A 13,958-nucleotide genomic window follows, 5' to 3' on the forward strand; every position below is an offset into this window, starting at 1 on the left:
AAGACCTAAGAAAAACCCCCTTATGGCTCTGTCAGGACGAGGAGAAGATTAATTAACATGAAATGCTCTGAGAATATGGTGTATAAGAAAGGCCCACTCTCCAGAGAAAATATTTTTACCAGGGCCTCCTCCCAGCTGTGGGAAGGAAAATATTCCCACTGCAGTCCACTTTAGCCTTCCAGTATCATCTAGTGATGGAGGGAGGGGAGTGGGTAACCTAGAAAAATGTTTGCCAAAACCATAGCACAGGGAGACAGACCCATAAATGACTGATATTTAGTAACAATATTATAAAATACTGCCTGCCTGCCATATATCACTACCACACCAATGGGGCTGCAATATAACAGTGGATTGCATTTGGAACAGTTGCAAGAAAGTGGCCTCATTTTGCCAGTCTTAAACATTATCAATAGTGTGTATTAGCAATATAAATAAAAATTAAGGTTAGTTTGATATGTTTATTTACCCTCAAGTTTATATGCATATTTTTCTGTTGTATCACAAATATCAGTGAAGAAGCACCATGTCCATTAGAAAAATCAAAATTATAATTGGAAGGTAATTAACATCATATTAATGATATTTTTTAGGTTAAGTGAAAAATGTGATAAATATAGACTATATAAATATAGATTTTAAATGGTATAGGAGAAATATACAAAATTTAGGAAGATAATTTATTCTAAAGATAAATAATTTGAAAAATATAATGAACCTATACAGGAAGAATGATTATTTTTTAATACAGAAAATAAGATATTCCTATATTTTCTGCATTTGTGAAACTTGTAATATAAAGGGAGGATGGGTTTGAAAGGTATTTTAATCACTTAAATCTACAGGACTTGGTTATTACTTGAAAACTGGGTTAAGGAAGAGGAAGAAATCAAGAGGATCCCCAAGTTTTAGACTTTGGCAACTGGAAGGATGCTGTTGTTTTCATCAGAGATGGAAAATGCTAAAACAGGAATGAGTAAAGGGAGGGGTGTTTGATTATGAGATTGACCTTGAACATGCCGAAGATGTCTGTGAGCCATCCATGTGGAGATGTCAACGAAACAGTTCACTGGCATAAGGAATGTAGGCAAGTCCAAGGAGCTGGGGATGAGAGATGAGGAAGCACCAGGGCGGTACCTTTGACTTTCTTTGTGAAACAAGAAATAATCATCTTTGTGAAACAATACAAGGTAAAGGAGAAACTGGAGGTGAGGAGAGCTGAAACAGTTTGACATTTCTGTTCTTCAAAGGAGTGAGAAATAAAGTAAATGAAGAAACAGAAAGATTGACAGAGTGGAGGTTTAGAGGTTGATGAGTGACCATGAGTTTATAGTGATCCAGATCCTATGTTTATATACATTTGTCCTGCAGGTGAAAACTATTGTGCAAAAGTTTCTCCTGCTGTGCTTTCGAGGTCAAAGGCAAGAGCAGAGAAAGCAGATAGTGGGGGTTTTGTCAATAGGTGTGAAAAGAGAAAATAAATTAAGTTATTTTTTTTCTTTTTCTTTTTTTTAATATTCTTTTTTAACATTTTATTTATTTACTTTGTTTAAAGGTTTTATTTATTTATTTTTAGGGAGGGAAGAAAGGGAGAGAGAGAGAGAGAGAGAGAGAGAGAGAGAGAGAGAGAGAGAGAGAGAGAGAGAAACATCAATGTGTGGTTGCTGGGGATTATGGCCTGCAACCCAGGAATATACCCTGGCTGGGAATCAAACCTGGGACACTTTGGTTCCCAGCCCGCGCTCAATCCATAAATTATTAAAAAGAGTGCTACTGATACTATGAACAATAAAACCTCAACTATAGAAAGAGGGGGATGAATATATAAGAAGGGTGATTTACTGTGACAAAATAAAGAGAAGACTGAATGTAACACACAAATATGTTGGCTTTATGAAATGTTTGCACAGTTCCCTCCTTGGTACACTAATAATTCAGGCCCATTTTTTTTATTTTACCAACCTCTCAAAAGAAAGAAAAATGTCTTTTCAGATACATGGTGGATTTTCAGCAAGGGGAGAATAAGATCAGAGCAATTTTAGCTAAATAAATGTGAGTCTAAAAGTTAAAAGAAATAAAATGCAAAGGAAATGAAGCTAAATAATTGGGATGAAAAGATGTCATGAATTGTAAATGAGATTTGCTTTGAAGAGCTGACTCACAAATGCAAAGCTTTCTATGAAAGCTTGGAATAAAATAGACCACAATTTTACTTATGAAGAAAAAAAGTCTCATTTTTATCTAATGCCATTTGGATAATTATGAAAAGGACAGAGTAATTTCTACATAATTCTTTGAATTGTAAGACTTTGATATTAGAACAAAAATTTGCTTTTGGAAACAATCGTGCATTTTAATATTCTCTCTTTTATAATAAAGGCAAAGGCAAATGCAACGGGTTTAAGAAAATATCAGATAGAAAAGAAAGAGAAGTTGATTTATAATCACACATAGAGAGAAGTAGTTTCTCATTTTCATCAAATAAAAATGTTCCATTTTTCACAGTTTTATCCTTTATTCTAGAAAAGGGCAGATATTTCAACTTTATTAATAGATTCCCCATACACTAGAAAGAAGCCTTAATCATAGAAAGTAGAAACTTTCTCCTCTCACTTCACCCCATTCCAATTTCCCAGGCCCTATATGTACACACGTACCCATACCTACGATGGCATATGTATATTTAGGTAAGTGCACTGGCAAAGGCTCATAAGAGATCAGATCAGAAAAGCAACTAGGAAAACTGATGAGACTCCTAACGTAAAACAAAATGTAGTTTAAATGCCAACCTAGCTATTAGAGAGACACACTATGACTGATGAAATCTCAGGTTAAGGGACTTTATACCTCTTAAAATACTTAACTCTTCACTTTTACTTAGCTCAATACTTAACTCTTAAGTATGTATAATGTGCACAAAACCATTTACTACCACTTATCTATCATTCTATTTAGGAAACACGTGCTTTTCTAATGAAATTTCGACTATTTTTCACTGGGTGTGTATGTACACATGGGTCTGAGATTGTGTGTTTGTTACAGGGACAATACGCTTTCTTCATACTTTCTTGAATGACTATTGCTGATTTTTATGAAAGAAGACATTATGTAAGTAGAAACATTGGTGTTCTTCTAAATGAGGGCCAAAACATGCCACACATACTATACTATATCTTTTCCTGTATTCCTGAGGGAGCTAACATTTTATAAAATATTTTTAAAAATATATACTTTAACAAAGTTGTATCAAGTTGAATTGTTGAAATATATCCATTTGAAGTTGTTTAAATCCTCAAAATCCTTCCTATGCCCACCTCATTTTCACTCTCTCTTTGAATGTGTTAGAACACAGAATTAAAAGCTTCCTACTAAAATCAATGTATTTTATAAAAGGCGTTACTATTTAATCTGTTTTCACTTGCTCTCCCTGCCTTTATGAAATCCCTGACAAGTGCTTTTTTGTTTCTGTTTTACTTCTGGTTAATGACCATCTTGCAACAGTTTTAATGAATAGAAAACAAAATACCGGTTTTATAAAAGTCTGCCTTTTACCTGGCTGGCATAGCTCAGTGGATTGAGCGCGGGCTGCGAACCAAAGAATCACAGGTTCAATTCCCAGTCAGGGCACATGCCTGGGTTGCAGGCCAGGTCCACAGTGGGGGCCACATGAGGGGCAACCACATATTGATGTTTCTCTCTCTCTTTCTCCCTCCCTTCCCATCTCTAAAAATAAATTTAAAAATATTTTTAAAAGTCTACCTTTTAATAATACTATAATTTTGGTGCCAACTTTGAATTCTAGAACCATATAGAACAGAAGCAAACCTTCATCTGGAAAAAGGAATGGATCTCATTTCTTGTGAATTATACTGAAGTCATGTAGTCAACGATACTGACACATTATTGGCTTTTCAGCTTCCATTTATAAAGCAGAGGATCACACACTCATTAAATTTTTTTTTTACTTTAAGTATTTTAGGGGATCTTTAGGATATATATTTACATTTAGGACATGCTTGCCACTTTGTTCAGTAAAGAGAAACTATCATAAAATGTTTAAATTATGTATTTATTCTATCATAATAATTTTTATTTACTTGTAAACATTTTTGTCACACTTAATGATATTTATGTGACATATTTGAGACTGTAGGTTACAATTAGAAACTTGCATTTACATGCAATCACGTTATCTTGAGTTTGATTCCTCACCTTTCCTCTTTCTAAGCACTAATTGGTTTATGTGGTATTTATGTTTTTTAACTTGAAATTTAATGAAATGGGCATTAAATTGAGAACAGAAAATATAGCTTGCAGTTTCTTCGAAAGCAGAAAATATTGTATTCCACTGAACAGCTGGTCCACTTTCATGCTCTATGCAAATTAGTTTAAAAGTAACAAAAGTAGAGAAAATGTGACTGGATGACTATTTTAAAGTGCAAATGAATGTAAATTTTCTACACATTAAAATCTGTGTGCTTACTTTTTGAAAACCACTACATTTTTTACAGGAAAAAATGGGTTTTATATTTTTGCTGTATATGATATGTAATATATTCAACTAGAAACAGAATAAAAACAATATAAACTAGATTGTTTCATTATAAAAATAAAGAGTAATTTGGAACCATAACAGGAACAAAATTCAATGTAAGGATTCACTTAATTTTCAAGAAAACACAAATAACATTTATTTTCCACCTTAATATCTGGTCCTTTCTCCAGTAAGCATCTCTCCATCCAAAATGAAATATTCCTGAGAGTTCCATCACTGCAACTTAGTGAAATAAACATTAATTCCTACATTCTTCATTACGTCTTCCACATCTTCCCTCTGATTCTATCAATACAGGGTCCAGCATAAATAGCACTCCTTATTATTACAAAATCATAAGCATGTATTTCTGTAACATAACAATATCACACTCAAGCACACCATATGACATTTTATGTGAAATGTTCACATTAAAACTACAAATTAATACACCCATATTAACACCCTACCAACCACACCCAAGCAGGCGTTACTTCTGCTAGACCCTGTATTGCAACCATGCAGTGATGAAGCATTTCAAATGACTCTAAAGCTGAGATTTCTGATTGATATCTAACCTTGACATTCTAAAATATCAGCAAGATGTATACATATCACAACTAGGCAACTTGCATATATTAGAAATTTATGTTGTAATTTTAAATTTTATTTTTGTTGCTTTAGACATTATAGTTTCCTATAATGAGTTTTGTTGGAGCAGGCTTTTATAAAAAGCTAGACTATTACCTTGAAAATGTCAAGAAAATTATAATTTTGTTTCAAAATATGCTAGCATTTCTACCATCACACATTGACAGTCATGTTAACTTTTTTTAATTTAAAGGTTTTATTTATTTATTTTTAGACAGCGGGAGAAGGTGGAAGAATTAAGAGAGAAACATCTACTGGTTGCCTCTCTCTCAACCCCAACAGAAATCAGATTGGTGGCCCTCTGATTTGCAGGCCAGCGCTCAACACACTGAGCCACACCAGCAGGATGACATTCATGTTAATTATTAATGTGGAATCAGATATGCAAAGAAGAGAGTAGATAAAATCAATTTTGTTACAGTCCATGTCCTAACAATAGACACTACCATCCGGTATATCCATATTTGTTCTTCTTATTTTGAAACAACTATTGTTTTCAAAATAAATGACTGATGAAGAAACCATGCTTTTGCTTTTTCAAATAATTTTTGTTGTTGCAAAATGATGTAAATTTCTTTTTTATGTTACAAAATTGGATTGCTTGAGTTTAGTAGTTATGTTTTCATTGCTCTACTATTTCAAACACACTTCAAGATAAATTGAGGAAGTAGGATTCCTAAACTCCTATTATCAAAATAAAAAGGAATTGATTAAGCTTTTACCACATCTTCAAATTATGTCGCTATGGAATTTCATACTTTCATGTCCCTGACTCATGACAACTTGATATAAGATTTTTATTTGATTTACACGTTGGTAAAATAGTAGCTCACCAAGTTCATATACATGTCCCGGAGTACATGGCATTTTGCCTGTGATGTTTTTCCTGGGCAGGGTTTACCACTCTAAAGGCTTTAACACTGCTCCTTTCTGTTGCAGTTCTTCTGCTTACATAGCTGTCCAGGTCACTAGATAGTGAGATCTCCCAGCACTGCTATCAGAAACTTCCACAGCATGGTATTGGAGTTCCTTTCCCAGTTGTGTTGGCTGTAGCCTGGAGAGCCCAGCTTGGGGTTCAGATCCCACACTTCTCAAAGGTATTTCCCTGCTGTTGAAATATCCCTCCAGGTCTTCAACCGCTGCCAGTGGGAGCCCAGCCGGCCCCCTCTGGCCTCCTCTGGCCTCCTCCACACCCCATAGCAGTCTCATTGTGGTGATGTGGCTTCCTCTGGCAGTCTGTGATTATAAGATTTCTCTCCAGCTAGTGTTCAGTCGGTTATTCAGGATGATTTTTCCGTAATTTAGTTGCAATTCCAGTTTGGTTCTGGGTGGAGGTTAGAGTAGCTTCTCTTTACTCCTCCACCACCTCGGGTCTCCTTCCCAAACTTTTTAAATAACCCAAGGAGTATGATCATATCCCAGAATTAGAGTCTTCAATATTACATTTTAATGAATGTATTACTTAGCATTTTAGGTCTATTTTTTCTAATTTTATGGAGATATTATTCCACCATGTAAAGAATTTATCAAGTCTTTTCTTGCTGGACTTTTGAGATACTTCTCATAATGTGTTATTGAGTACAAATTTACAGTAAATAAACATGGAAATATATCATTTTAACACTGGTGAGCAAATCTATGATACTTTTTTGAGAAGTATAATCACTTAAAATGATTATGTTCATTTTTAAGTATGCAATGTATTGTAAAGTCTTACTAAGACAATTTAGGTAATTTAGTTTTTTTTTCCTACAATTAAATCATGCTGTTGGAATATTAAACATAATGAGAGTAACACTGAATCCAGTGTAATTATAAACAGCAAAGTATAAGTCTTGTGATTTCTGCTACCACGGGAACTAGTAAAATACCTGGTATACAGTACTACTTATCAATTTTTAAACAGATAATACATGGTGCAGTATGAATTTGTTGTTTGTGCTGCTTTGCACTCATTTTGCTTTCTCCCAGTGACAAACTGTACCATCTTGATTTTGCGTTCAGGAAATTACCATTCTTCCATCTCAGTCAATGTGCTAACAGTTGCTTCCAAGCCCAGTTCTTGGAGTGACACATGTGGCTGAAATATTAACAATGAAAACTTGTCATTGCATTGGGCCTGGTGACTAATTCATGACAGGCACTTGACCCAGTCATGTCCAGTGAGAAGTGGTGAGGCCTTTCCTTGGACTGCAGATGGAGCAGCAGATACTCTTGTAATCAATTTGAACATGGGATGATAAAACACTAAAGTTGCCTTAGTTACTCTGGCACTTCTAAGGATGATATATACAGATGGAGATTTGTGTAGCTGGAATAACGAGAAAGGACACAAAAATCATTAATCCAAACCCTGGTTGGTGTAGCTCAGTGGATTGAGCATGGGCTGAGAACCAAAGTGTCGCAGGTTCGATTCCCAGTCAGGGTACATGCCTGGGTTGCAGGCCATGACCCCCAGCAACCGCACATTGATGTTTTTCTCTCTCTCATTTTCTCCCTCCCTTCCCTCTCTAAAAATAAATAAATAAAATCTTTTAAAAAATTATTAATCCTATGAACCAAAACTTTCTGTAATCAACTCAATCCAGGTATTCTTCTATTACACGTGCCAATAGATAGATGCTTTTCTTAAGCTAGTTTGGGTGCAATTCCCTGTCATTTCCAATTAAAAACAGTTTAACTGATTCCTATATCCATTAATGTAATATTTATTGCTGTTTCATTTCAGTTAAATCCTCCTATACATTGTTAATGCATTTTCTTTTATCTTTCTTTCTTTGTTCTTAATTAATAATGCAAGATTTATCAGCCTATTAGCCTTTCCAAAGTACTTCTATCTTTATTAATTATCTCTACTTTCTGTACTGAAAATAATTATTGTATGTTTAATTTCTTGATATGAATATGTAGTTTATTTACTTCTTTCTTTCTGAATAATAGATTAATTTTAAACTTGAATGCTTGCTAGGGGAAATCTTGCAAATCTATATCATATTTTTTGATACAAAATTATGCAATGATCATTCTTTCCTTAACAGCCCTTCTCATTTGATATACTGTTTTTTAGTCTTTAATGCTTACTTAGGATACATATTTTATTAGTTGCATAGATTTCATTGTACAGAGGTCAGTGTATGTAACCCACATAGACTTTATGCTTTTAATATACTAAAATTTTCTTTGTATCATTGAATGTGATAACGTTTACTATTATTTTATGGGCATTTATAAAAGATAATATTAATTTACTTATGTCATATTATTTATGCATTTTCGTCAAACTGACTAAGTATAATTTGCATTATATTATATTAAAATCATAGAAATCCAACATTGTGCTCAGCATTCTATGTAATTTTACTTATACCAAAGATAAAATGATTAGAAAAAATGTTTTTTTTTGTCAATGGTAAATGAAGTTTCCCTCAGGTTTAAATTCTCAGCTATACATTCTCCAAAAGTAGAGGTTTCATAAACTTTACTGGTTTACATAGCCCTTATATCAGTGTTTAATAATTTAATATAAATCAAAAAAAATTTATAAAGTAACAGCTTTCAGAAAGATACATAGAACATATTCATCTCCTGAATGAAATTTAATATGTAAACTTAAAGTTTTAAATAATAGATTGTTTTATTTTTCTTTTTTCCAAGTATTAAATATTTTATTGAAAAAAAGAAATAAGGGTTTTTAAATAATTAGTATCATGCAAACTGAAACATAAGAGATCACAAAAGAGAGTGATACTCCAAATAAATCTATGTTATTTCCACAGCATACCACCTCTGCTCTTTATTTCAGAAAATGAGTAATGCGCTTTGGCAAGTTTCCAGGCTTGTGAATCAGAGAATACAAAAACTGCTGTCATTCAGGAGTGTACAGACCAGTAGGGGAGCAGGGTAGACTGCATTGCTGTTAGTAATATTCGGTGTCCCACCTCCCACGGGGAGTACAATACATATCCACTTATGACTCGCTTTGGCTACGGAAATGCAGCAGAAGCAATGATTCTAAGCAGAAGCATTAAAGCCAGATGTGATCTCATTTGTATGTGGGACCAAAAAAAGAAAAGGAACTGATACCAACTGCTTAAAAAAAAAGGATGTTTTAGTTACTCTATGAAACAGATATGAAGAGAAGCATTTTCAGAGGTGCAGTCTCTTTGAAAAATGGATCTAACTATTGAACTCAACATGCTAGATGTGTTTGTAAATAAAGTTATGGCAGGGATCCTTGATGCCTCATCTCTGAAATACAGAACATGATCATTTTTTTTTAAATGAACTGGTAAGCACAGAGATCAGATTGGTGGTTGCCAGAAGCAGGGGGAAGAGGTTGAGTAAAATGGTTGAATGTGATCAAAATGTATAAAATTCCTATTATAAAATAAATAAGCCCTGAGGATGTGGCATACAGCATGGTGAATACAGATAATAATGCTGTACTATGTATTTGGAAATTGCTAAGAAAGTAGACCTCAAAAGCTCCCATCACAAGAATAAGAAATTTGTAACTCTGTGAGGTGAGGGACGGTACAGTCAGGTGTGTGCTTTGTTATTAAGTCTCTTATTTTTCTGCCACAGGCTCAGTACAACCAGAGAGACATGGGGGTTGTTCTCCATTACCCTGGGTGTCTACAAGGAGCAGAGCTGTGGCCAGCTCATGATGGTAATATAACATGAGCAAGTAGTCAGCTTTTGCTGTTGTAAGCTTGTAAGATACGGAGGTTGTTTGTTACTGCACTATAACTTATGTAAGCTGGCTGACAGAACAAACTAAGATGAGGGCCTGTCTAACCACAGCATTAGGTCGGTCAGGTCCATAAGAGAAATGTGGGATTCCAAAGGAGAAAGAGATCATTTGTGCTAGATCACATCAGGAGCAACCCCAATCCCCCCCTACCCTGCAAAATAAACTTTCTTTGCAGTATTTTATTTTTTTGTTTTACTTGGCTTTGCTTTGGATTTAGCACTAAGCAAAACAAAGAACAGACTTTTTTATAACTGAAGTTTCAATTATTTCCCACTTCAATTTTGTTCAGTTGAAGTAAAAGGGTTATTTAAAACCTGAACTTTGAAGTAGACTTATTATTTATTTGTTTATAAGTAACCCTTTCCAAGATGTTTTTATTACAAAAATTACTTAATTTTTTTACATATATAGAAATTTATCTGTGTCAAATATGGCAATTATACAAGTATGGAAAGATCATAATTTTGAAGATCATTTCATTTTTGTAGCTTATGCATTCTAACCTTCATATTAGTCAATACCATCATTTACTGAGAGACCAATAATGATAAAGGCAAGAAAAAAAGGACATTTACAATAGCTTGGATGAGCACACAGAGACAGTATTGACAAAGGAAAATGAGTAGGTTTTCCTGACCATTACTGTAGACAACATAACAGTCATAACTGAATAAACACCACACTGTAAATGAAAAGCAGCTATGGACTATTTATTTCAGTTTCGATTCTAAGAAGAATGAACAATTATATTCCTCAGGAGTTAATGGGGCATTCACTGACTCATGAAAGTTTAGAAATGAACCACTCATTTAGCATCCAAACCACTCCGAAGTGGTGCTTGTGGATAAATAAAGCCATCCATCCATGGGGCTCAAGTAAGATTTAGTATTGACTTTAGTATACATTATCAAAAGCCATCTAGGTGAATCATGGCCTATTACTTCTTATAAGAAGGAAAACTTGAGAAATCTTAATAGAGGCAGGAAAGCAAACATATCGTATCTTACGATGTTGAAAATTTTCAAATATGTAAAAATAGGATAAGTTATTTTAAAAGTGTAATGTATAGTATTTGCTAAGTTGAACTTATTAAAAAAGAAGCCCAACTTCCCAGTTTTTCTGAAATAGGCACAGTGCCAGCTTTTCTTCCTTCTTCCTTATGTGTTTCTAAAACACATAACTTTTATACGGTTATAAATTAATGTCTATTAAAAGTAATTTATAACAAAAGAAAATGAGAGGGAAGTTTTAAAAGCATTTGGAATTTTACCAAGAGGTTACCCTAAAGCTTTGCTTCATTTTGTTGACATCTCTATATACGCATACTCATTTTATGATCATGTTTCTTACACCCATTTTAAATCATGCTACAAACCCCATGTATTTATCTTCCTTTGATGCGCTTTTCTTAAGGGCAAATTTATCATGACACTGTGAAATTCTGTAATTTTCAGAGACAAGAGCTGTTTTCACAAGATGATAAAGAACTAGTATTTACATGAGTGACATCTATACAAATCGAGCCTCTATTGCTAAATGACCTCTTCTTAATCTTCACTAAATTGGCTTACTAAGTGTTTTGGCTTTAAAAATAAAAAAAATAATTATGAAGAGAATTTTATTTTCCCATAAATGAGAAAAGTCCCTTGGGAGTACACACACACACACACACACACACACACAGGTGCATGTGTATACATGTGTGTATGGGTACAGAGAGAGAGAAGTCCACAATGGAAGGACTTGAAAGTAATGCTGTTACAATATAAAACATAGACCGATGTTTTCTGACAGGTCATGATTTCTGCAAGAATGTCAGGAATATAGCAGAAAGGACCTGGATTTCAGGAGATCAAATATCAGCTATGTTTGGGCCTCTATTGATGTGATCTTCTTGTAAAATAGAGTAGGTCTGGATGAAAGGATGGGATGGGGAAATGAAAGAGCTAAAGCTACCTTTATGGTTTTCAGTACTGTGATAAAAATAAATATAGTATTATTAAAACTAAATACAGATATTTGGATTAGGGAAGTTTTGGGTGAAAGTTACGGAGAAATAATGTGGTTATTTCCTTAAGTGTAACCAACCAATAAAAATGGACTTTTGTAGGACATATTAGTATTCATTCAAGGTTTGTCCCAGGTCCATTTCCATTGAAATGGGTGTTAGTTACCTCAACTTCTTATTTTAACACAATAAAAGCTAGTAAAATGTATTGAGTGCTTACTGTGTACCAGGCACTGTGATAGACATATTACATTCAATTTATCACAGCACAATAATAAAGTAGGATCATCATTTATAACAATGTAACAAATGAGAAAATAGAAATAAAGGGAAATTTAAAAAACATAAGGTCATAGACTTTGAGAGGGGCAGAGCTATAATTTAATAATTAAGGTGCTCTAGTTTAAAGGTCAGTATAATCTTAATACAATAGGGACTGAAACAACAGATAATGTTGTTACCAGGCCTAGAAGATAGGATGACTTACAAAGTTCTGTCTGTATTATCTGCAGTTTCATTGATTTTTGTGAAATCAGTTTTTAAAGATTTTATGTATTCATTTCTAGAGAGAGGGGAAGGGAGGGAGAAGGAACAGGAGAGAAACACCAATGTGTGAGAGGAACATCAATCAGTTGCCTCTCAAACACCCCCCAACCGGGCACCTAGCCTAAAACCCAGGCTTGTGCTCTGTCTGGGAATTGAACCCGTGACCTTTCAGTTTTCAGGCTGGTGCTCAACCCACTGAACTGTATGAGCCAGGATATAAAATCAGTTTTTACCAGAATAGTGTGGTATAGGTTTTTTTCTACAGTGATCAACAAAATTTGTTTGACATTTAACGAACTAGATTTACAAGTGAGAATATTCAAACTTAGAAATTTGGTAAATAGATTAAATAAGTGGCATGTATTCAATAAGTGGCAAATATTCATCTGAAGATATACAAATTACAATAACAAAGTAGTTAGCAAAGCATTTGCTATTACTCTATTGCAAAATGACCTAGGTCAGAAGAAAGATTAGTACATTATTGTAAGATTTTTAGTTAGTCAAGTGTTTAAGAGAGGAGAGAAAATCTGAGTTTAAGACATAAAATGATTTTTCCTTACGTAAATTTTTTGTCTATTTGGTACCCTTTATTTCATTTCCTTACTAAATATGGTCCTACATAAAATCACGTTCTTTTAAATAAACTACTTCACAAAACTTTCTTCCTCATATCCACCAAAATAAATATTCCTTAATTCATTCTTTGACCATTCTTTTCATTCTCTATTACTACCCAGAAAATATCACCAATATTCAGTCCTTTAAACCTCAATCCCATAAATACTTTTGTGTTTCAGACCCTATTTTTCTATTTCCAACTAGTCTTCATCAACATTTCTTCAAAAACCTGTTCCCTAACTATCTGTTTGCCTCCCAACCTCTCCCTCCTGACACTTTCAACAACATCGCCATCCTCATTATTGCCAAGCTCTTGTCTGCAGGCCACTATCACACACCTAATATCAAGTTGTACAAATTCAGGCTCCAGAAGTTTCACGGCATTTTTCTCCTCCAGTATCTTCCCAAATGAACTATCCTTGGTTATTATGAAGCAACTCCCTCCCTGAATATTGAAATGGCCCCCAATCTCTTCCTCCATGTTGCCTCAGAATTTATAAAATGAACCATAGCTCCAGTATTTTTTTTTCTAAAATCCTCCCACTAAAAAATGAACAGGTAGTACCCAATTGTCCCCTAAATAGAACTCAATTTGTAATTCAAGCTCTCACATAACCTGATCTTTTTATTGTTGTTCAATTACAGTTGTCACCATTTTCCCTCATCACTCTCTCCTGCCCCAACCACCCCCACATCCCACATCTCCTTATACTTTTCATATGCTTTATACTTATCCAAAGTGGCAGATTTTGTTTTTCAAATATATCTTTTTCTTCAGATGAGTCTGTTCTCCTGTTATTTTCAGCATCAGGGATGCCTTTTCTTACGTGTGGAAATTTCCAAAC

The 13,958-nt window shown here is 34.0% G+C and overlaps 1 long non-coding RNA gene across 1 annotated transcript in view; it reads right to left on the reverse strand.

Annotated features, from left to right (window-relative positions):
- Positions 1–13,958, reverse strand: part of LOC118500352 — a 61,919-nt gene that overhangs the window by 794 nt on the left and 47,167 nt on the right. The window lies entirely within an intron of this gene.

Source organism: Phyllostomus discolor, chromosome 4, assembly GCF_004126475.2.
Source record: "Phyllostomus discolor isolate MPI-MPIP mPhyDis1 chromosome 4, mPhyDis1.pri.v3, whole genome shotgun sequence".
NCBI classification, from domain to species: Eukaryota; Metazoa; Chordata; class Mammalia; order Chiroptera; family Phyllostomidae; genus Phyllostomus; species Phyllostomus discolor.